The sequence below is a fragment of the Odontesthes bonariensis genome, chromosome 5, assembly GCF_027942865.1.
Source record: "Odontesthes bonariensis isolate fOdoBon6 chromosome 5, fOdoBon6.hap1, whole genome shotgun sequence".
In the NCBI taxonomy this organism is placed as follows: domain Eukaryota; kingdom Metazoa; phylum Chordata; class Actinopteri; order Atheriniformes; family Atherinopsidae; genus Odontesthes; species Odontesthes bonariensis.
In genome coordinates, this window is record NC_134510.1 from 13540699 (window position 1) to 13565719 (window position 25021).

At 41.3% G+C, this 25021-nt stretch overlaps 1 protein-coding gene across 3 annotated transcripts in view; it reads left to right on the forward strand.

Moving 5' to 3' along the window:
* Positions 1–25021, forward strand: part of LOC142379728 (plectin-like) — a 108442-nt gene that overhangs the window by 23652 nt on the left and 59769 nt on the right. The window lies entirely within an intron of this gene.

Below are 25021 nucleotides of genomic sequence, written 5' to 3' on the forward strand. Positions count from 1 at the left end.
AAGTGTCTACTTTAGATTTTTGCTTGTTGCCCAGGTCAACTAATGTCCCTTGGAGGTTTTTGGGCAGCCATTTTGAATTTATGTCCACACGAATGGCGAAAGGTGCCTGATTAGCCACCTTTCCAATGAGGTACAACTTGTAAGGATTGGGCATTCATGGAATGAGCGACGAAGCTAAACGTGTGGGAGAGACCAATTTCGAATTCTTAGAATTTCAAACACCAATAAAACGGCAGCTTTCATAACACCTAAACCAGACATGATACAAAGACAAATGAACACACATTTTCTGATGATTTTGACACCAGCAGTCAAATGGAAACCCTCAGAGAGAGTTCATACCCAAGCATACAAAATAGTGGCAGCATTTTAGACAGGGGGGGTATGGTGTATGATGCTTGGTGTATACGGATAAGTTGGACTGGACAAAGATCAAACAAGACTGCAGGGTGAAAGACAACATCCTGCAGACTGGCATGGAAATGTGTTCATATATTAAAGTAATAGTTCAGGTTTTTTGAGGTGGAGCTGTGTGAAGTACTTATGAGTAGTTGGTGCTTTACCTGCGGCAGGATGAGGTCAGAATACTTTCTGTTTGGGGAAAGAGGGAAGAATTCTTCATGGGCCGCTAAGCTAACAGCTATTGAGAGCAGGGACAAAAAAGCAAATTTTGCAAAATTTCACAAAATTTCACCTTCAAAAATGCTACATTGTAGATCTTTTTACAACTCATCACCGTTTCATCAGACCTTTGTTTGCTGTGACTTTGAGTTCTTCTGTTTTCCCTGCTCACAGTAGCTGTTACATTGACTCCCCCATGAGAATTCCTTCCCGCTTCTCCTAACAGAGAGTGCTCTGACCGCTGCCTACTGTACTCTGAAGTACTTCAAACAAGCCCACTTCAAAAAACCTGAACTATCCCTTTAACATCAGTTATGCTAATTTTAGTAAACACCGAAACTCACGGAGTCACACACAAATCCTCAATCTAATTGAACTCTTCTCTTCCCTGAGACTTTAAGTAACGTTTAAAGTGTTGTGTTACTCACTTTCATTGCAATTGTTTTGCTTCCATTTTGGATCCAGGTCTCACATCTTAGATTCTTGCTCTTTGAAAAGAAAAGACAAAGACAGGAAGGAAAATCTGTAAGTGGTTTTTGAAGACTCAGGAAGTCGTAGCTCCTGAAATGGAAACTGGTGATGTGACATTAAACATGTTATTTTACCACACTCCTTTTTGTGTTGAAGTTGATATGTGTGCTTGTTCAGTAATACAGAAGCCTGGTTACATTCAGGGTAATCTATCTTGGCTGCATTTCAAAAGCCAGGCATAATGCTCCTTCAGCCACAAACATTTATGCTTTAGACTGCTTCCAAAAATCCCAAAAAAGGCAACCCACTGTTTGACAGAGGTTGCATCTCAGAGGAATGGAATGAGAATCTGGCTAATTAAAGCTTTGATGAGAATAAAGTAAAAAGAGAGCGCATGATCCTCCACAGGCTGGCAAATAAATTCTGCTTTTGGACTGAAAGGGAAGAGTGAGGAAAGAGAGTGTAAGCGCCGTCCTTGAACTTTAAATGTGAAGATAAGTCGGTTTATTACAGCTTGGGTGTGTTCTGCATTCATGCATTGGGAAATCAAACGACTGCTTGAATTTGGTCTCCGCTGGCTGGTAGCAAGAGACAGATTCTTTAACTAGATAATGTTCAGACGGGAAATTTCTCACTCAGTCACTTGTCTAAACTGAAAATAGATCGGCGTCTATTTCAGTTTGTCTGTCAAAAGATTTGTTATCCGCAAATGTCTAAAAGCAACATGGGCCACACATCTGCCAACAATCTAATGACCTAACTGCTGGGATCACATGCTAACCAGCAGCTGGAATCCCAAAATTGAATGAGTCCACTTCCTTTAATAGCAAACCTCTGAGATTTCTTGTCAGCTGTCAGTTGAAAATCTCTCAGCATCACAACATTCGATATTCTATCACGCCTTCATTGAAGGCTAAAAGAGTGTCAGTAGGACGAGTCCTCCCTGGAAAAGACTGTGGACATTTCACTTTTGCGAAATACCTGCAGACGTAGCGGTTTCAGACATTTTCTCATCTCCCAGGAGAAACAACACACCTGTATTATGCCACAGTTGGAACAGCAAACACACAAGCTTCAGGCAGGAGATGTTCTGTCGGTTAAACCTGGACCGTCTGTGTTTACAGTGTAGTTAGGAAATGCTGTGTGAACAAGTAGTTACTGTGGTGACGACCTGGAAAAGAAATGCTAAAAATAACTAATCAGGGTTATCCTTTCAAAGCCCCTTTGTCATTTTAACATGCCAAAACTAAATAAAGGAGGATATTTCCATAATGGATAACGCATATGTGAATATGGGATGCTTACTGTAGCAAACCTTTTAGGTGCACAGTCACATTCCGACTACTTTTGATTTTTAACATCACCCAATTCTTTTTTTTTTTTTTTTTTCACATTTTTTGCATCCACCAAGCGTAGAGAACCAGTCGCAGTGACGCAGAAACCGTTCGAATCTCAACCTTATTATTGAAACACGTTGTACTGTTTTTATCAGACCCCCAGTTCTGCCTGACCTGGGAGGATAGTGTGATTAGGATTTATCTGCCGGGGCGTTGGCCTCCGTGTACTCTGTTTTGGAAGACAACACATGTTGTGTCTCCTTTTTATTGTTTAGCCCTTCCATTCTCTCCTCCTATTTTTCCTGGTATTTCACAGGGGAATTGTCAAATTCCTCAACTTTGTACTGTGTGTCACGCTCTTCTTGGCACGTTGCAGCTGTTGTGTTGTTCAACAGCTTCGACTTTACAGTCACTCTTTTCAATCAGCATTTACGCCTCCGTTTTTTAAATTTTGTTTGTAAAGCTTACAACGTCTCAGTGCTTCATCAGCACTTTGTTGCACGAGCTCCATGTATTTGATTTCACACCCATCTCCACAATGCCCCCCCCCCCCCCTGCAGTTTGTGGACAATTCAAGGCATTCCTGTCAGTTTTCCCTACAAGGAAATGCATCATGCGTAGTTTCCTCTCTGCTGTTCAGCTATTTTGGGGGATGGTGAGACCCAGGGAAAAGACCTCACTGTATAGATTGGCTATCCCACAGCTGTGATTTCACTTAGTGTCTCCCTTATAGTAAGCAAGACCAAACAGAAGCCGAAGAAAGGGAACACTAATCCTGCATCATTCACTTGTTTAAACGGACGGTATCTGTGGGAGCCTGTAGCTTTGAGTCCTGACAAGTGAAATTCAATTAATCTTGTGGATGGATTTTGGTTTCAATTACAGACTCGGTGAGCCAAGTGTTAGATACAGCGGTGAGCGCATCTATGAACACACCCTCCAGACATGGAAAACCTTCCACATTCCGTTGTATTGTGTTTCAGGATAGCTCCATCATTAACTTGATACTCTGGTACCTTCCACATAGTGTTTTCATCCGTTGCATGGATAAAAACACGTTGTTAGCCATTCCTGTTGCAGGGAAATTAAACCATGGAGGCATTACCTTTGTGACTCTGCTGAGGTTGAAAAGCCTATAAAAAGCTCACCCAGTTTAAATCGGGAGATTTTCTGGGGCTGTTTCGAGTCAATCTCCAACAGATTCTTAAATATGCTTTGATGCAGATACTCGTAGATGACTACAGATGGAACACATTAGCCGGAAAGCATATTCAAACCGTCTCCTGATGCTTTACCAAGGCCTCGTCCAAATGTGATAACAATACCTCAAAGAATGAATACTTTATGCTGTTTGTTCTGAGGATATGTCCAGATGTTTCAGTTTGCAGAGCCAGATCAAGATATCAAGTAATTAACTGCTTAATGTTTGCTGTGTGTTTACTGCACTCTTAACAACTCTCCGAAACCCTGAAACATATTATATTATACCGTAGTGCTGTGCAACCAACTGGCAGCGGTGGATTTACTTCACACAGGGTTTTTTCTTCCACTGGGGTCAGAATGTGAGCCCAGGAAATTGCATGCCTTTTTAAAAAAGGAATTTCAGTAGTTATTCGATGTGGCAGTCGTCCATAAAATCGTTTTCATATTGCTCAGTCTATCTCCAAAAATGACTTGGCTACTGTAACCTGTAGACAAACTTGGATGTTCCTATTGGCTCAAGTCGGGTGTCAATCAAAAGCTTTATTCTGAGTTTTGCAGAAGTAGAATTATTGACTTGAAACAGATCTAACAGGACCCATGCACACACAGCTGCTGGCTCTTTTTCTAATTGGTCAACAGAATTTTTTCTATATTTACATATATTTACATATATGTTTTTCAGCTAAACATTTTTCTGGAGACATTATTTGCGACTGTTTTCGTTCGGATAGCATTGCTAGGTGGATTGACACGAGGCTTAATGTTATACTGCTTCAGTTTAGAATATTCCGTTTGATTGTTGCGGGGGAATCTTAAAATGTTTTTCTCCAATTGGAAAAAACTAAATTCTGGACTTTCCAATAGCGTGAATGAAAACGCATACACAGCTCTTGTGTACACAGCAAGCCCAGGGAAAGGCCTTAAGTCCAAACAGGCTGAATGGTAAGAACACATTTTATGTTAACTGGCTGTCACTTGAGTTTTTTTTCCGTATTTTATCGGTTGGACTTATTCCAAAGAAAAAGCCATTTTAGACATTATAAATGTATTTTTATCCTTTCACCTCACTCACATGAGTCTCCCCTGGTTCCATGGGTTAATGTGTGCGAGGCTGTGCTGCAATTTAAGAATAACTGTGAATCATTAACCTTTGCTTATACCTTCTTCACGCTGCTATAAACTGGGACAGCTCCAGCGGATATTTACTCTGCTTACAGGGCATGACTCATAGTACATTTTGGACTTTAAGTAGCATAAAATTTTTTTTCAAAGCTTTGACACTCTTTCATCTAACTGACATTTACCGCCTCTCTTTACGGTACTTTTCACAACACATACACTCTCGGTCCTTAAAGGACCGTGCCAGTGAAATGTGACATCACAGTAGTTGGCACTGAGCACGTTTTGAATGCTGCAGAGGTGCATAAGAATATTACATCCAGCCTCATGAATACTCAAATGTGGCAGTAACTATTGAATGGAACTCAGAAGAACACTTGTGCCTGAGTTAATTTAGTCCTTTCTCTGGTGTTCTTTGTTGCCTTTCAGCTTTGCGCCTTTGTTTGCTGCTCTGAAATTTCAGCTCTTTCTCAAACACTTCAGCGCCGTACACGTTCGCGCTCACACATTCACACTCACAGAGGTATTATTATGGAGGGCGGCTCTGACCTGTGAAGGAGGAGGGGGAACACTCCTTCTCTGTTGATCTACACAGCTTGATGTGTGTGACAGGGAGAGCGGAGAAAGAACGTAGATAGTCAGTGAAAGTCACTAAGACGGGGAGGTAGCTGTCAAAGCAAGCTGTCAGGGTGAAGTCGCTGGGACTCTTCGGGTTCCAAAGGTCTCTGGACTGTTAACTATCCAGCATGGAGTTCTTCTGTTCGAGCAAAGGTAAGCCTGGAGTGAAGGAAAATGTAGCTGAAACAAGAGCGAGGAGGCAGGTAACAAAGCCAAGAGGTAAACTGATACAGGTGGAGAGCAGATGGGGAGAGAGGCTGCACATGCGTTGGACTATTACAACGTCACACATACTTTATAACAGACGTCTGGGAATCTGCTGTTGTCAATGGCATTGTGGAGAAATTTTAGTGGAATCCGGTTATCTTTTTTTTTTTAGATGTGCATGAAATTAAACATCTTAGGTTTGTTAAGAAACATCACAAGCATATTAGCAGGCTTTCTCCCCAGAATGCATTTCCCAAACTCTACAGAGACGTCACTCTTTCATGGTCTGAGTAACATCCCCAGGCTTTAAACGTGATCTGCGCCTTCCGTCAGGTGTTATTCGTGACACTGGTTGGTAGAAGTTATATGGTCACGGTGAGCTGTTCTGAAACAGACCTTCAGACTGTTTATTTTCCCTGTGCATGGTTTCACATTCCAAACCTTCATTTATAATGTCTCAATATCATGACTTTAGATTTAAGACAAACAGATGCACCACATTTAACAGGTATTTGATTATTTCTTTGAATTCTCTGAATCTTTGTTGCTCATAGATGTAAAGTGAATAATTTAATTTAATTAATTAATTAAATTTCACGCAAGGGAAAGAAAGCAGTAAAAGCAAGTACAATAGCTTAGTATTCAAGCTAACTCCATTAGATGAGCGGGTATCAGAAAGTAATCCCCTGCAGCAACATTATGTAGCGGTGAAAATATTCACCTTTATCTGTGCATCACTTGAGCAGGCCGATGTGCTGTTATCCCGTCAGTGGCAGGTTTTTCTCTCCTTGGATTTCGGGCAGTCTCTGAATTTAGTAACTGGTGGTGAAGATAATTGATCAATTAAGCCGTTTTCTCACTGAAATGTTCTGGAGATGCTCCGGAGCAGTGGCATGTGAGAACACAAACGCCTGCATCATTCATTCTGGACCTCTTGTGGAGATTTTCCATCCAGCCCCCCGAGTGAAACAACTTTAAGTTTAGTTTTTGACTCTGAGAAGTTGATGTGAGCGTTCTTCAGTTCAATCCAAACAAACTACTCTTTAATTGATGATGTAAATAATCATTCGTCGCAGTCCCAAAGTGGGACTGAATTCACCCAAAAAAAGTCATTTAAATGTACCCTGTATTATCACTTTGAAAGTATTATGATGCAACTGACTGAGAGTGGAGAGTGAATATAGCATGTAGAGAATAGATAGAGAAAGTTTATCCAAACATGTGCAACGATCAACAGTAATCGTGTTAAGAAGTGGCATGAAGCTGACATTTAGCTGAACAGTCTCTCTCGCCTCTGGTTGTCACAGCATCAGTATGTCACCCACATCATAGGGCCTATTTCCTTTTTCTTGCCTGTGCTTGCACAAAACACAGGACAAGGTGCTTTAAAGCAGGTAATCATTGTACGTATTTTTGGTGTCACGCAAGAGACTCTGTTGTTGTCTTAACAATCCTCAAAAATGAGTTTATTTTCTCAAACTGTAATATGATTACCGTCATTATTTTCAGGGAAAAGTCAGCGTTATCTAACTTTTAATGAATAAAACTCTCTTAAAGTCTGGTCTTTGAAAAATGTAAGTAAGTAAATGAATAGATGAATTAGCTTTGTAATGAATCCAACCTTTTACATCAGCTCGGTTGAATGGTTTACATTTATTTAAATACAGTTTCAGGATCCATTAAAGGTGTTTGAACACTTAATACACTGTTTCACACATAGAATAGAATAGAATAGAAAAATACTTTATTTATCCCCCAATGGAGGAAATTCAAAATGGATGCTTTGTTAACTTTAAACCTTGAGAGTCAGCTGCCGCATCTGTTGAGCCGTTGAGGCAAAAATAAGAACACCAAGTACAGCAAAAGTACATCAAAAAGATGTCACAGTGCTCTGCTTAATGTTTGGCTGACATCTTTTTTTTTATAAGAACAGCGTGGGTGTCCACATATAAATGACTCAGCAGAGTATTTTCAGTATCAATGTCTGATTTCTTTATGCTGCATCGACTCAGCAGTGAATGGGCTCTGACAGCTGCGGTGTGGTCCCGCTCAGATTTACTGCTGCCTCGTCTTCACCGGCAGGACACTCATATGCCACTTAACGTTCCAGTTTCAGCAGTTTCAGCAGTAAATCACCCTCTGTCCTCTCTGCTGAGTGCTGCTCAGTTCAAAATCCACAAAAGAGAGGTTTTTCTCCTACTCAAAGGCCTTTTTTCTACTGTCGCACTCTCTGGGATTACCGTGGAAAAAAAACTTCCCACTGAGCTTCCATCGGGCCACGGCACGTTTCAAAGACCTCCCACACAGTGAGAAGAAGTGCTGCACTGTTCGTGTGCGTCTGAGTGATTGGCTGGCTGTGTGAGGTTTGTCTGTGTGGCAGCAGCCAGCGTTCACAGCACCCCTGAGAAGAGTAAAAGCCAGCAGCAGGTTACTGAGGTTGGGCTTTTGGTGTTGATGTTGTGGGACGGTGTGTGTTGTCACCACCACCCAGTGGAGGACTCTTGCAGTGGTGGAAATGGGAGTAATTGATAAAGAATAGGCAACCTGTTTTTAAGTTTTGCTTTCATTCTATTTTTTAGGTTATAGTTCCAGTTCTTATCCAATTCTCGTCCTGTGATGCTGCACTGAGAGACTCTTTGATATGTCTGGTTGCAGAGCATCCATCCAGGAAATGTTACCACGGAGTCCTCCAGAGGAGAGTCTGACTGCCGTTTCAGGATACTTCTTATCACATCTTGTTGTTCAGATTTCTTTCGCTTTGGTTTGATTTGTTGTGTTCCGGTTATCAGCTTCATGCCACACACAATACTTAAGAAAATGGAATGCCCTCGGTGGATATGTTATAACAGACTGTGTTCATCTTTCTCGGGGTGACGGAGCTAAATACAGACAGACCTAAATAACAATAAAATCGCTTTTGGATCGAAACCCTTGAATGGTCAAATGGATAATTAAAGGATGCCACATTTCATGATGAACATCTTTTCCTGTTCTTCCAGATTTTCTACACCGTGACAGAAAAGAGGAATTTTTTAAATCTAGAATCCATCTGTCAACCTCCTCATCAACACTGTAATATCCCTTTTTGATTTATAAAATATTTATATATTTAATTTCATGTCAAGAATAGAATAGAATAGAATAGAATAGAAAAATACTTTATTCATCCACCAATGTGGGAAATTCCAATTAGTCAAGTAGCTAAAAAAAAATATTAATATTTACAATGATTGTATATTAACAACAACAATAATATTACAATAATAAACAATTCTAATAAAAATACAACTACTAACTAATAATAATAATAAATGACTAAATAAATAAAAAAAAATAATAATAATTAAAAATCGTTGACGTTACAGTTAACCGCTGTAACGTCAAGTAAAACGCATGCTACATTTTATATTAAATAGTATATTTATATATACCAGAGATCTTTTCTTTATCTTCTCCCCCTGGTTACACAGAATCTCCAAAGTTACTGTCCTCACTATAACATAATGATTAATCCCCGTCATGTTAGAATACTGTATTGCTATAAGTATTGGCCATAGCTCGGACAGTGACAGTCAGCTGTTGAAATTCATACCACTCTATTTTAGAGTGACATGTTTCCCGGATCACCGGTGTCATTAGGTGATGATTTAACACGGCGTTGGGCGCACATGAGAAACACTAGTGGGACTGTCGGTTGCCAACCACTGCTTTGAATGTTACTCATACACACAGCAGGAAACTGTCACGGCTCCTCTGAGGGGAATGCTGTTCACGCCGGCCGGGCGATGTGGGTGGTAGAGGTCGGGTTCAGAGGGGAGGACCTCAGTTTGAAGGACAGCTGGACGACCTTTCTGAGGTGGTTGGGATCCTTTTTTTAGGTCAGAGTGTTAGACCGTGGTTGCTATAGTGTGTTATTTTCTTGCTCGGGTGTATTCAAATCAAAATGTGGCTGAGATTTGAAGACCTGAAGATTGGAGATCACAGTGACGTCAAGCTGAGGGGTTTTCAGAGCAGTTTTAGTGAAAAAAGAAGAAAAGTATTGCATGAAAAAATGTTTAAGAAAGTGTAATATCAAAATGAAAGGGTGTGTATGCCACCAAATGGCTGTAGAGTTGTTATATCAGTGAGTGTGTTTTTTTATTTTTTTATATATATTTTATATTTTATATATATATATATATATATATATATATATATATATATATTATATTTTATAGAATTTATTATTGTTATTGTTGAATAACAACATAACATTTTACTGCTGGAGCTGCTCGAGTTAAAGCCGACTGCTGTAGAAATGATATAATCTATTCTGCAAAAGATTCTAAAAATTGATCAGATGTTCTCTTCGTATACGTGAAAGGACCTCGAACTGGATCCGAATGTCGTGGCCAGAAAAAGTCTGAACATGTTCCCAGCTTTCCATTGGTGCGTCTCTCCAGCAGATGGCGATATTAGCCTGGAAACTTGACTTTCGCTTCAAGCGCGCCACTCATCTCCAGTAAATACTCGTCCTGAGTGATCAGTGCAATAAGATTCACAAGACTTCCCCTTTCTTTTGCCTGGGACTTAAAAGACTGACGATATGATTGAGATCTTTGCCACACTGACTTTAAAAAGCTGAATTTTCCAGCTTGTGGAGAAAAGTTCTGTTAGTTTGAAGTGTCTGAAGCCATATTCATTTTAGAAGTTCACAGACCGACTCCTGTGTGTTTAACCGTGCCCATATATCTTAAAGAGGTGAAGCATGAATCCACGTGTTATTAATGTTATAACGTGCAACAGCGGCTCATATTTCCACTGACCGTGTCTTTGTGTCTCTCTTTGTTTTCCAGGTGAGTGCCCCCCTTCTTGCTGTGCTGTGTGAGTGTGGGCCGAGGATGGTCAGGAACACCCGAAGCTCTCAGACAATAAGTAGTATTTATCATTGTTGGAGTGCATTACCAAACAGCTCATACAATAACTGATGAGAAGACACATATGATATCTGATTTATCACATTATGTTCCATATTTTGTGACATGGATTCATTTGTGCTTCAGTGATGGATGCGTTATTTTACACTCCCACACTCTTAGTTTGGGACAGGTAATGTGTTGTAATGAATGTGCCGTAACTCTGAAGAAACAGATGGGCGAGGTCAAGATTCGCCCTCTCGGGTCATCTTTCTCCACTGAAAGACATCTGGAATGTTTTACACGCAGTTTGGAGATCCAGTGGAGGGGGCTGTAACTCCTGGCCTCTCGTATTTGGGGAAAGGTCACTTTACCACTTTGCTTTGCTGCTTTATAGGAGCACCTCAAGGTGTGTCGTGGAAAGTGTTTACTGTCCGCAGGCCTTGTGGAAAAATGGCTAAATAGCCAAAGTCCACCACGTGCTTCATTAGGCTTTCTAAATGAAAGAGAAAGAGCAAGGAACTGCTGCCAGGTGAATGTCAAGTCCCTGATAAGATGCCTGATAAAAAGGTTGTTGAAATGTATCTGTGAGCTTGGGTGGGGCAAACAATGGCTTTTCAGTTCAGACTTCACTCATAAAGCAAAAAATGCCAAGAACGTGTGTGTGTGTGTGTGTGTGTGTGCGGTCTGCCTGTGTCGAGACAGTACGAAACTTGTGCTTCCACACATCAGAGGGATTTTTCTGGCGATATTTGCATCCCATTCCTACAGCACAGATCTGTGTGCACGCTGGGTCACATTTATTCACCTTAGGGCGACTACACTAGAGACGCCTCACACGAAAGCCTGGGCAGGTTTACAAAGGATTGGATGATTGTCAAATGTGATCCCACTGCTTTGCATTCTCTTTTCAAGGATGGTTCCTTTGACATTTTAGTTCCTTTGACTTCATTTGTCTGCAATGCTTGAGGTTCAGGGAGGTAACATTCACGAGCAACCTACCTCAAAAGTGTATGTGAATAAAACCTTCCATTCAATGGTATTTATATCCAAGGTACGCTAATGCTCCCAGACATATAGCAGCACATTAATTGTTCAGTTAACCACAGTGAGCCTTTTTAAAGCTCTTGCTGTGGTTTGGTTGCAAACACTGCACCATAACAGGCGGGGCCATAAACAAACAATGAGCACTCTCAGAGCTGTCACGGAGGGTAAGCTGATAGTCTTTTGGCTTGAGTAACTATGCTGTGCTGTCCACACATGGACCACATGCTCTCAAGGACAAGCTGCATATTAAGAAAATATAGAATAAATGAATAAACAATGCCTGTGGACTTTTGCATTGCTGATTTTTATTTTAACCTTTTTTTTGTGCCGTTGGGGGTAATTAAATCCACTGCATTGTTCGTTGTTCGAGCGGCTCCTCCTTACTGGTTTGCCTTACAGCTGAGGAAAAGGAAACTTAACCATTGTTTGGGCTGTTATTCCATCTTTAAAGGCTTGGACTTTAGTTGGAGGTGTCAGAGTGGAAAAACAGGATGTGCAGCCAAATAAAGAGGAAAGCAAAATGCCATCGCCTGCAGGAACGAGGACACATGAATTGTGGGTTGGGCTGTGACATGGCTCAGGAGTGGCTCATAAACAACAAGACTGGCTAATTACTATAAATTCTTAAGAATGTGCGGCACAGCGTAAGTGTTTATTATGCCTCCAGCGAATTGTACTTTTAACATGCGTCTTTACGGTGATAACGCGACATTTAACTGATCAGGCTGCAGTGTGGCTCAGGGTTATAACCTAGACTTAGAATTTACGGAGGATGTAAAACGGAGGAATCTTTATGATGGAGGGAATGTTAAATGATCTCTTCTGATATCACAGGCAGAGATAGTGGAGTCACCTTTTTGTTTCAAAGGTGTCAGGCTATGAGCTGCTTTGTTCTCCTCATATAGGCTGCATGAGGGGACATGTCGGGTGCATTTCTACAGACAACCAGAGCATTCCTGAGTGTGAAGTGAGAAATGTGTTGCAAAACCAACACGCAGTTATGTCCCTCAACTATTCCTGCAGATGGACTGACAGATGTCTGGCTTTAAAGTCCCGCTGCTTTGTCCTCACTTCTCAGTGCTGAAATGACAGGCTTTCACTGACTGAGGTGTAAACTTGTTTCACTTCATCAGATCACCTGAAAACACTGTCTTCACGACAGTGCTTTGAGTCGTGGATACAATCCTTGTCTTTCAGAGATCCATTCAAAAGAGAGAGCATTTAAATGATTTAAGTGGTTATCTAACCCCCACTACCACTGCTGTTGTGCCTTTTTCCTACGTTAAAGAGTTCCAAGAGCCCTCGTATGGGAGGTTCCGCACAGTGAAAGCTAATTTATGGAAGTTGCAGGCATAATGATGACCGTGAGTCACCGCTGTCTGTAACCAGACTCTGTGGCAGAATGGGCCTTTTCTTCACTTTCAGATTAAGTAAGTTTACTGCAAGTCTCTGTGTTGTGAACGGAGCTGCTCATGCAGTCAGTTTTTCTCTCTGTTTGCTCTGAGGAAAGAAAGAATGCAACTGATTCATTCTCCCCACTTTGAAAGAGGTTTATGGGAGGGAGGGTAATAAATCACATTTCGATGTGTGTGTGCGGTGCATGTGTGGGCCGTTTTTATGCGTTAGCGCGAGGAGGCACCTACATTGTGTTTGTGTGTCGCTAAATGCCGATCATCGATATGGCGATCTAAAAATAAAGCTCAGCTTCTTCAGGTTACAATACGAATGTGCACAGTGTGGCACAGAGTCAGAGAGGCCAGAGCCCAGATCCTAGATCCTGTGTCAGCTTTTGTTGTTTGATAGGTGGTTGCCCCTGGCAACAGCAGCAGCCAGCCCATGTTCCCTGGAACCTCAGCCGTGGACAGCACATGGTATTTGTCTAACCTGTGGGTTGTGTTGCTACGGCAACCAAAGCCCTATATGAACCACCCCTGCAGACGCTTAGTCATGGCACAGCTATTCAAATTTTCATTTCTTTATTTGAATGATAAAACTATGACTGTGTTGCATTGTTCGGGAAATGTTTTCATATTTACACAGATGTTTCCCTTTTTGCTTTGGTTTTTTTCTCCTAATAAATGAGCCGTCCCACCAGTACAATGTCTGTGTGCCTGAGCGGCACAAACCGGCTCGCCCCTGCTGGCTGGCATTGCCAGACCTGGCACTCCCTACGGCCATTTTACTCCCTTCACACTGGTGCTCCATTTTGTGAGGGTCAGCCTCTATTTGATTGTGATTTACTGGCCATTGATTTGATTCCTTTCATTTTTCCTGTACAATGGATTACTAACCAGTGTTGCCATAGTTACTTTGAAACAGTAATCCGACTACTGATTACTTCTTTAAAAAGTAACTTAGTTAAGTTACTGACTACTTGCTTTCAAAAGTAACTAAGTTAGATTACTTTTAGTTACTTTCAGCAGAGGCTGATCTCCCGCCCCTATAACATGAAAATGACTACCAGTTCTGCCAATACTCACTTTATTGACATGCATTTTAACCAGAACATCAAAAATGACACTGGCATTTGCAAACTTTTTCTTGAAATAGGCTTACATGTTTTTTAAATAAAAAAAAAAATAAGACAGTCTTTCTTGACTTTACTTAAAATATAAAAAAACCTCTTACGTAAAAAAGTAATATTTAACTATAATTTAACTGAAATACTTATTACAAATTAAATGCTTTTTTGACTTCATTAAGTCTAACTTAAATACTTCTTATAAGAAATAAAGTAGCGTTTCTTGACTCAATTTAACATAAACACTTCTTTAAAAAAAAAATACAATAGACATTCTTGACTCCATGCATTTAACTCTGATTGCATCTATCTATGAATTACGGTAACACTTAAGTTACATTGAACATGTAGTTGTCCCGCATTAGAGCACTGAGCAGCAAGGAGTGGTTTAACAAAATATCAGTCATTCACTCGCAGCGATGCAGACAAACGGACGGTTATATCACGTAACCTGCTGATAATTATGGGCCCAAGCCAGTATGACAGTCAAGTTTTTGAACGAAAAATGTCACGTTTATCCACCCGTTGACCAATAAAAGTTTAAACAAACCTGATTGATCGTCAGACCCGTCGCTTTGCAGAAATGTTTGTATGCTAGTCGCCTGCAGCTGTTACTGGATTACCCAAAGCTACACCTGACGAAGTATACATATAGATAAACACCCGTACACTCATTCAGATATCATAGAAGATGTAATACAGTACAAAGACGTTAACAAGTCATCTTTGAGTCATCAATTGCAACCAGGTAACTTGCTAGCCCTCTCCATAGCACTGCCTGAAACGTAGGCTATATGTTATAAAGTTAGCACGAATAGCTAAACCCATCAACTATCGTCTGTGACAGGCACTGATGAAAACTGTGGTTTAGACTGGTGTATTTATTGAAAATGATTAGGGAAAGTGAGTAAAATGTAACAAATGATATCGCTGGTGTTTAACATTTTAGTGGGACAGATCCCTTTTACTGGGTAGGTAGATGTAAAATAACGAGTGACTTCCCGTCGCGGACACTGAAATAACTCATAAGAAAACGAAATTATCCCAAATTATTTCAATACAAATGTATGGTTGTAATAATCGTGACTATATGTTGACAAAAGCCAAATATATGTTCCCCTGAAATGCAGAAATAGTAACGCACGATGTTTTAGATAAGTAACTTCAATCTGACTACTAGTTTTGAAATAGTAGTTGCGTTAGACTACTCGTTACTGAAAAAAGTAGTCCGACTACAGTAACGCGTTACTAATTAACGCGTTACCGGCATCACTGTTACTAACATGCGCAGACGTTCTTTAAAATCATTTTTGGCAGCTGCAAAGGTCATTTTGATATTATGTTTAGAAGATAAATGGAATTTAATATTTATCTGAAGCTCCAACAGGATCAATAAAGCCAAAAAAACAAGTATACAAAGTAACCCAGGACACTGGGTGTAAAAGATGGGCTACCCTGTGCAGTTACCTGACTCTGAAACTTTTCACTGAAGCCTTGTTTTAGCTTCAGTATTAGAATTTTATCCCTTATTTCTTAGATTATTTTCTGTGCAGCCTCTGTGGACAGAAAGAATGATTACAGTGAACAAAAACTCACTTCATGAACACGTTGTTTTAAGATGATTATGGAGGATGCTGAGACCAGAGCGCAGCATATAGAATGCAAGATCTTTTTCCTGAAATTCAGCTCCTTGTTTTTGTGGTCCTGGTCCTCTCATACCACAGTCACTTGACAAATAAAAAATGTACTCTGATAAATTCACATTCATGGGCATCTCTCAATTCAAATTAAGTTTTTGTTTTATTAAATGGAACTGTAAAAATCCTGCCCATCCCCTAAGGTCTGAGCTAAATGGGACAAACCTGATGCGCCTTGACAACTGGAGATGTTTCTAATCAAATCAGCTCATCGAACTCCAGCTCAGCAATGAGCCCGAAAGTTTGGCTTTGAGTTTTGGATTCAAAGCCAGTAACACCATCTGTGGTTGCGAACAGAAAATACAACTTGACAGTATGTTTACCAGCAAGAGAAGTTATCCGGGCATGTTACCCTTCAAACCCTTTGTTGTTTTATCTATTGTGATTATATCTTTCTTTTTTGTTTAAAATTTAAATCATGCTTTTTATTTCCACTGTTTTAATGTCTCTGTAAAGCACTTTGAATCGCCTTGTAGTTGAATTGTGCTATACAAATAAACTTGCCTTGCCTTGCCTTCAAACGGATAGAAAACAAAGTTGGACTGCGTACTATCATTTGTTGTTCTGCAGCAGCAAATGTGATGGGAGGTAAAAGCTGGTGGGAGACAGAGTTCAGAGACAGCATAGCCTTCGCAGCTTTACAGCTAACATTGTCTGTTTAAAGGATGAGACACTTAAAAAGTACTGTATAGTAAATTCAAATTTGTGTTAGAGTCAGTGCGTTTATATTTTCCACGAACTTTGAGTTGAAGGCGGTTTTGAGCTGAAGTGAGCTTGTCTGTAGTGAATGTGTCCTGCTGAATTGTGCCTGGTGTGTTAAACTAACGCTCATACGGACTGTTTTGCACGACATTAACTTTCAACAGAGTTCACTACTCTGAAGAGCCATTAAAAGTTATCTTTCCCACTGTCCAACCAACAGGCTCCGACTGATGCTGCATTACACACCAAGTGCCACAGATGATTACTGACACTCAATGGTGGACTGTCAGCTTTCTGTATTAGAGCCCTAAATCCACAATGCAGCCTTAAAAGAGCATTGTTACACATGTCTTTCCCAATAAATCCTATCAGAAATACGGTAGTTACATTGTCTACAAATGGTAGAGGCTATGTTTTTCCATGAATGGGAGTATGGTTTGTTCAAATATTGTGGGTCATATTGGACATAAAGTTCAAATTCTGCAAACATCAGATCTATATTTCCACCCCTGGGTCCCAGTTGTCTCTGAATTGCTGCGTTTAGTTTGGCTGTTTAATTTACAGTTATTCCGACAGGGTCCTCTTCTGTGACTCCAAACTTACACATGTGGAAAATAGCCTCTCCTGTGCATGACTTCCTCGAGCTGCTTCCTCCTCTTCGCAGCAACTATTGCTGCCATGTGAAGCGCAGAACTTAAGACGTCATGTTTAAACAATGCCATACTTGCAATGAATTTGTTAATCAGTATGCGTGATTCATTCCGCTCCCTGATTTTTGAGCTCTGAAGAAGAAAACTCTCTGGTTGTCTGTGATCTCCTTCCTCCTTCATTTTGCTTTTTGCTCATTTGCTTTGTCGATATCTGATTCCAGTTCAAAGATTAACTCACTGCTTTTAAACGACTTACAAAATGCTTAATTGCTCCCCATAAACCAAAGAATAAGTATGCAAAAGACCGAGTCAGAGCAGCAGCCGACGGGTGTATTGTGGGAACCTTGGCACTGCTTTTAGTTCTTTGTATTCTGTCCTTCTCAGTCTAGTTTCCTTCTGTGTCCACCCTTCATCTTAATCTCTGGGACTGTAATTTTCTGCTTTCTTGAACAAAGACTCCAGTGTGTATCTCTCTGGTAGCTGGTGCCAGAATGAAGCGTGGGTGCCTTCAGATGTATGGGACATGGAGCAGGGTATCCGGGGCAGCAGAGAGGCTGTGTCCAGCCTGGCATGGGCCTTGGATTTATGGTCTAGATGTTTCTTTGCGTTTATGGGACAGAGATGAAAAGATTCCCTTGTTCTCTATTCCTCACAAACACTCTCTCCACCCTGAAAGAACCCCTCCACTCCTATTGCTTCTCCTTTTTAGCCCCATCTTGCATGCGGTGTTGATCCACTGGACAGGCTTTGGGTCTCACAAGGGTGAAAAGAGGGAGTAGTAGCAGTGTGGTGACTGACTGTGTGGCGAAAGCGGAGAGAATAAGGTGCTGTATTTGTTGGAGCCTCTGAGGCCCTTTAATAGCATGTCAGAACCAAGCAGCGGGGAGATAGGCGATCCCCTCGGCGATCGATTCTGGCTCAGCCCGAAAAAAGGTAAGATGATATTAAACAGCACTGGACACTGAGGACAGAGGATGCAAGGAAATGATTCAAATACTGGTCACTGGTCAAATACAAGCTTATGTCACACAAAGGGGTGTGGCCACATTCAGGCAACATGTCATTTTTCAGCTGTGTAGTGTTTTGGGGGGTATGGTGGATTCATCTTATGCAATACTCAAACCTTTGTAGCTCCTGAAAAGTGTTTGATACATCTGCATGCAGAATCCGATCCCTGGCTGCCGTTTAGCTGAGCTGGCAGGCTGCTCTCACAGGAGAAATAACAAGACAGCCGAGGGCTGGTTCAAATTTTCTGTCCAAATCTGACTGCTGGAACTTGTTTACAGCACAAAGCCTTTTTTTGTGTCCGCCGGCTGTTTGCGGAATTTACCACCATGGTCTGATTTCTATTACTGTTTGTCAAAACGGTAAGAGACACATTTTGCTTTGTCTGCCATACTCTGCAGGAAATAGTATCTCCTTCTTGAAGTGGGATAATGAATTCAAAATGTTTAAGTTATGCATGTGTTCTCTGCGCCGGTTCTAGTGAGCAGCACTGTTTGTTGCACTGCTGCTTCTGCTGTCAGTCTGCCCACATTTGCCTCCTCATGGGCAGGCCGCTGTCCAAGCTCTGAGAGGCTCCAGAGAGTCGCATGGTTCCGAGCATCAGGACGACTCCACAAACGGCACAAACGGCACGTTAGAGGGACGGAGAGAATAAATGGTACTTGGTGCTACTTTTGGGGTGCTCCAGCTTATTTTTTGGTCAGTAAGGAGAGTGATGGGAGTCATTATCCCTGACTTAATTTCTTTCCACTTCTGAAAAGGAGAAGTCCGTGTGATCCAAGACTTGTTGAGATTGAGAACGCAAAAAAGGCCAGAAAGGCCTGTCATTTTTACCTTAAACTCACATCCGTTTACAGATTTTCCATGAGTAGTTATTCGCATGTTGGTTAAACAAAAGGCCAAGAGGTGGCTTTTTGCATCCTGCTTAAACAGTGGTTAATTGTACCTCTGACGTCAGAACAGCTTTATATTAATGAAAGTGAATTACTGAAGGTTCACCTTTCCCAAAATGACTCATTGCTGAATTTATATTTCACCATTAGACACGTTTACACAGACTTTATTGTAGAAAAAGGTTGTCTCGCCCCAGAGTTGCTTTTGAAAAGATTAACGTAAATCCAAAAATATTTATGTGGCGAGAAAGGTTTAGCTTGGCAAAGCAACGAGGAGTGCTGCCAGTGTCTTGATGGATTTCAGAACATTGAGCAGCAGAGCAGAACCCTTCTCTGTTACTCTCAAGCCTTCCCCCTTTATATTGCATTTCAGTTATCCAGGAGTTGGTTCTTTATTTTTGCAGGAGAGTGAGGGATGCCAAAGACACCTCTTTGAACACCTAAAAACACACAGCACTTCTTTGTTTGCACTCACTCTGTGGTTTACCATATTCTGTGGCTTTACGACGTACATTTATAAAGCTCTGTCTCTTTTTTTTTTCCTTCTTGCAAGCTCTTTAAGGCCTTGTCCACACGTAGCCGAGTATTTTTAAAACCGAATATCCCCCCCCCTCCGTTTATAAAAAAATTTGTATCCACATTACCTCGTTTTCGAAAAAAACACCTTCCACACATAACCGAACATCTGCGTTTTCACTTGTCTTGACAACAAAAATGCATTTGCTGTTTTGCGCAATCTGCCCTCGTCAGCTAAATAATAAGGTGTGCACGCAACTTTTTTGAGCACACGGACAGGTGATCGCATGACAGTGGACTGCCCCTCGATATGAGGATGTAATAATTCCGACAGCGACAGTGAGGAGTACGACTTGGGCGTGTAAAATCAAGGCAGTAAACAGCGCCTGCACAATAATAACCACCACAGTTCTCAAGACATCCATGCTTCTTCAGTAAACAAAGGTCGCACTTTAGACTTTAAAGCAGATTTGTTGTTGTTTTGGCGCATATTGTGACGTTCGAAAACGCAAAACTCCGGTTATCTCTGTCTACATGCAGCTGCATAAACGGAGTTTTCAAAAATCTTCACTTTGCCCGGAGTTTTTAAAAACATTCGTTTACGATGCGTTTTTATGCGTTTTCATGTGGATGACAGGTCCAAACGTAGAAAAATATATTCGTTTTAGCAGATACCCGGCTACGTGTGGATGGGGCCTTAGAGACGCCAAGCTCTATTAAAGTCAATCAATTCAATTAAATTCAGCTTTATTGTCAATTCTTCACATGTACCAGACATACGGAGCAATCAAAATTACGTTTCCCACCATCCCACGGAGAAGACATATGGTAAAAAAATGACACATAGCTAAACATTAAATAGTAGTATCTAAACATAAAATAGGCATTTAAAGTAAGTAAAGTGCATTGTAGGATGGAGGATTACGAAGGCAGTGGAATGGTGCAAAACATTTCTGTTTGGTAATGGCTAAGTGTGCAAGTTGCATATCTGCCAGGTCATCCTATTTATACTCAGTGGTCCAATGGTGGACCAATCCCCTGCAGGGGTTAATCCCTCACTCTTCTTGCATTTCAAAGACTACCTCCTCTGCCTGTTTGAGCTCTAATTGGCACTTGTGTTCATGTTGACCCATACTTATCATTCAAAGTCATTGTGAGGGTTATATGAGGCTGGGATCAAGGCTTTATATGCAGTCATTGAGACCTTTTCAATGACCAGGTCAAAGCTTTATGCAGCTTCGACTCACAAACTCGCCCCACAGTTTCTACCAAGTCTGTGCTTAATGTACAGAATTAGCATAAAGTAACCTCAACCTGATGTCCTTTCTAAACCATAACTTGTCTGTAGTATTCATCCTCAAGGGATCCCCAAAGTCTGAACACAATGCATCTGACTGTTGCTGGTATGTTTCCGTTTGGACAAAACTTCCTTACTCTGGAGACCCAATGAGATTTACAGTGTACAGCGTTTTGTCTCAGCAGTTAAACTTAACATGTTACTTTAAACTTGGGAAAACAATCAATTTATTAATCAATTTGCACTGCCTGTAAATGCTTTGGTGACAGCCATATCCTCCAAATAAAGCTGCTCACAACAATCTCTAACTTTAGCAGACTCCCGGGTCAGGTGTTGGAGCTCTAACCTGCATTAGCTGTGTCAGGGGCCACAGCTGTGTCCGTCTGTGGGGGTCACTCACCCAAACATATCCACTCGGGAGACAAGCTCCTCAAGTTAGAAAAGGCTTATCGTCCAGATAAAAAGGGAGCTCATTGCAGATGGATTTCTCACAGCTAAAGAAGTGCAAGTCATCATTTTGGTTAGACAAATATAAATTGTATGTGTGCTGTTTTTGATAGATGGACTAAACTTTTTCACATATTCAAACAGTTGCTAGTGTTCATATTGTTTTGACAAACTTTGTTTTAATTATTCATTCATTCATTTTCTATTTTCTATTATGTTCCAATTCAGGGTCGCGAAGGGGGGCTGGAGCCTATCTCAGGGTCATTGGGTGAGAGGCAGAGTCCATCACAGGGTCACACAGAGACAAACAACCATGCACGCCATGCATGTCCTAGCAACAATTTTGAATCACCAATGAACCTAACATGCATGTTTTTGGACGTTGAGAGGAAGCCGGCGTACCCGGCAAGAACCCACGCATACACGGGGAGAACATGCAAACTCCACACAAATAATTAGCTATAGTGATATTAACGTAGGTTAGCACCGTTGCCTCACATCAAGAAGGTAAAACAAAGTGGTGAAAAAGAGCTAAAATGATCAATAGAAGTGGGCTGCAGAGTGGTGTTGTGTTAACTGTCCCCTCACAGCAAGAGGGACTCTGGTTTGAATCTTGGCTGGGGCCTTTCTGTGTGGAGTTTAGAACTCCTCCCGCTGCCACCATCAGTTGCCATCAGATGGTCCAGTTTCCTCCCGGAGTCCAAAAACATGGATGTTAGCTGAATCAGTAGTTTTAAAATGACCGAAGTGGTAAGTGTTAGTGTGCACGGTCGGTCGTCTTGTTTTGGCTCTTTGACAGACGAGTGATCTGTTCAGGGTGCACCCTGCCCACTTCACCCCTTCCCCACAAATAGGTTTAAGATAAAGTGGTTTAAAAATGAATAGATTAAGCAGTAGAATCAATACAGCAAAAAAGTCAAATCTATAAAAACTAAGCTAATAATAGTCTAATAATTTATCTGATTAGTATCCGGTAAGTATTTTAAAATGAAAAAAAAGAAAGCATGTTTCCTTGAGCACTTCATTCCACAACTGAGGGGCCCAAACAGAAAAGGCTCTCTCATCCTCGGTTTTAAGGTTGATGTTGCGTTTAAGCCCATCAGAGCTCAGTTATATATTCTTGTAGCCTGATTAACATAGACTTTCAAATCTCTTCGAGATTCTGGTCTGACCAAGACCATAACGAATACGATTCGAAATGGCCTGGTCAACCCGCCTCCCTCGGGTTGCTACTGGTTGTGGCCAGAAAAGGCTGTGCCTAAGCTTAAGCCAATCACACCACTCTTTCCTCTGACGTATGATTTAGCTACCAGCGGGGCTAACTGGTAGATTAAACTCTTACCAAAGCCAGTAGGGAGCAAGGCGAAAACGTCTTTCCTGTCAAGAAATGATTCAAGGGCTGTTCTTTGCTCGATTTTTAACGAGAATCTCCCGTCGAACACTTTCATTACAGCATCTACAGCAGTGTCAAAAGCTTGATGCTGCTCCATGTTGATATTGAATGAAGCGCTTCCGTGTACAATCCATGGGTTGAGTGGCAGTTCAACCACGTCATTACCTTGAACACGCCTCTACCCTGGGCCGTTGGCGCTGCTCAAAGTTGATTGCTTCCCAACAAAGTGGGTGGAGTTCCCATTTTTTCGGGAACTCGTCTCCACCTTAATGAGCAGTTTGCCTGAGTAAGGCTGCGGCTACACGGAAACGTTTTTCACTGTAAACGATACTTTTTCTTATCGTTTCGCTGTCGCGGCCACACGGAGCCGGCGTTCCCACTACCCCAAAACGATAGTTTTTGAAAACGGGTTCCAGAGTGGGAAAGTTTGAAAACGGCCTCGTTTCGTTTCCATTGTTACAGCTAAAACGTTTTTGCGTCAGTCACACGTTGACGCTGTGAGCCAATTTTAACACTTCTCTATTGTCTCACAGCGTGGCGTGACACAGTGGCGTGTGTACTGCATCGTTTCATCGTTTTCATCTGGACCAGCAGCGCGTTTCCGTGTGGTCGCAAGAATTTTCGTACCCGTTTTCAAAAAAAACCTCGTTTCGTTTTCGTGTAGCCGTAGTCTAAGTGTAGCAGAGCCGAAGGTGTTGCTTCACTGCGAGGGCGGAGCCTGGGTAATATTCTTGGGCTTATCCCCTTATCTATTGTTGCAATCCTATCATGAGTCTGGCTGTAACATGTGGACTTGGATTCAATTTATGGAGGTTTTATTGTGGAAATAATATGATTGTATATGGGTGGATAAAAAAGCCCTGCCGACCTTTCCTTTCACAGGAAGAGCATGAAGTGGCTTAGATCTGATATCTGGATGGAGGGCACATGTGCGTAGCACCATTAAACCCTCAAGCAGCGGACCTTTACTATGGGCCAATCGCCAGCCACCATCCGCAAGTGGTGACAAGTCTATTCTGAGACTTCAGCAGAGACAAATGCCTAACCAGGAAAACGCTCATCTTTCTTGCTCATTTTATCTGTTTCAGGCGGTCCCATTGTCATTCCTCTTGTTGAGAGTTTGGGGTTTATTGTCAAAAATCACATTGCATCAGTAGTAGTGGTAGCATACAGTACATCCCGCTCCTTCATGATATCTTGCTTCAGACCCTTTAAGAAGTTGCTTATTCTATCAGAAACCCCACACACATTTATTTTTTTTTTTTGCCAAACAATCGGGGCTGCCCAGGCCTGGTGATGCAGTATTTCTTTGAAGTGGGTCTATTTAATATTTGGAAGGCTTAAGGGACTGGGCCTCAAGCCAGAGTAAGGATCATGTTGGAAGTTTGAAGTTCACTGCACACTTTGTGTATAAATAGTGCATGAAATCACACTAATATGCGACCCAGAGAGCAAAACACCATCCATAGTGATGCCTCTTAGCCCAACTGAAATATCTCTTTAGGACTCCATTAAAATACTTTGTTGACAGGTGATATATCATTAAAGGCTTCTCAACCAACCTAATTTGAATTAAATGCTCAGTTATATTCTGGTTTGTGCATCCAGTCATGCACATTCATATTGTGGCCATATTTATCACCAACCTTGTTTTTTTAATCATAGTCGGGCAATCTGCAGCATGTTATTAATTAAAAAAAAAAACTCTCATTTCGTAATATAGAGGAATGCCTCTCTTGCACAATAAACCTGAGAATTCCTCTGCTCATCCACGCCTCCCAGCCCTCCACAGCACTGTTTTCACATGCAATACTGAAGGCCTCAGGGCATTTCTGCCGTAGGTGGAGTGCATATGCACATGACCCAGGGCATCGCCTTCAAGTTTGACTCGAAAGACGTCAGACAAATGTGCCGATTGTGTGAAAGGAATTCTTTATTTAAGGCATGAGTTGGTTTCAGAGCAAAACTTCGCACTGAAGGTATTAAATTAACTTTTTCCCTCAGTTCAGATTAATCAAGCATACTGTATTCATAAACTATATATACACATATATATATATATATATATATATATATAGTTTTGCTGACACTTTAATTCATGTGACATTGTCATTGCAAATAAAGTTCTCCTAAATGACAGTGTAGCGCAGCTGTCCAGGTTCCCTGCTGCAGCCTTGAAAGCGGATATGTGGCTCACTCAGACTTGGCTCACTTCATTTGACTGTTGCCATGGCAAACACAAGCCAAACAGTTTTCTGCCAGTGTTTGGATGTGTCATGGTGTGGTTTGAGACAGCAGGGGGAGAGCATAATTTCATCGCTGCCCATTCGCCACCACTATAATTTTCCTACCGTATCACTGTGTTTGAGCACAGCACTGTCT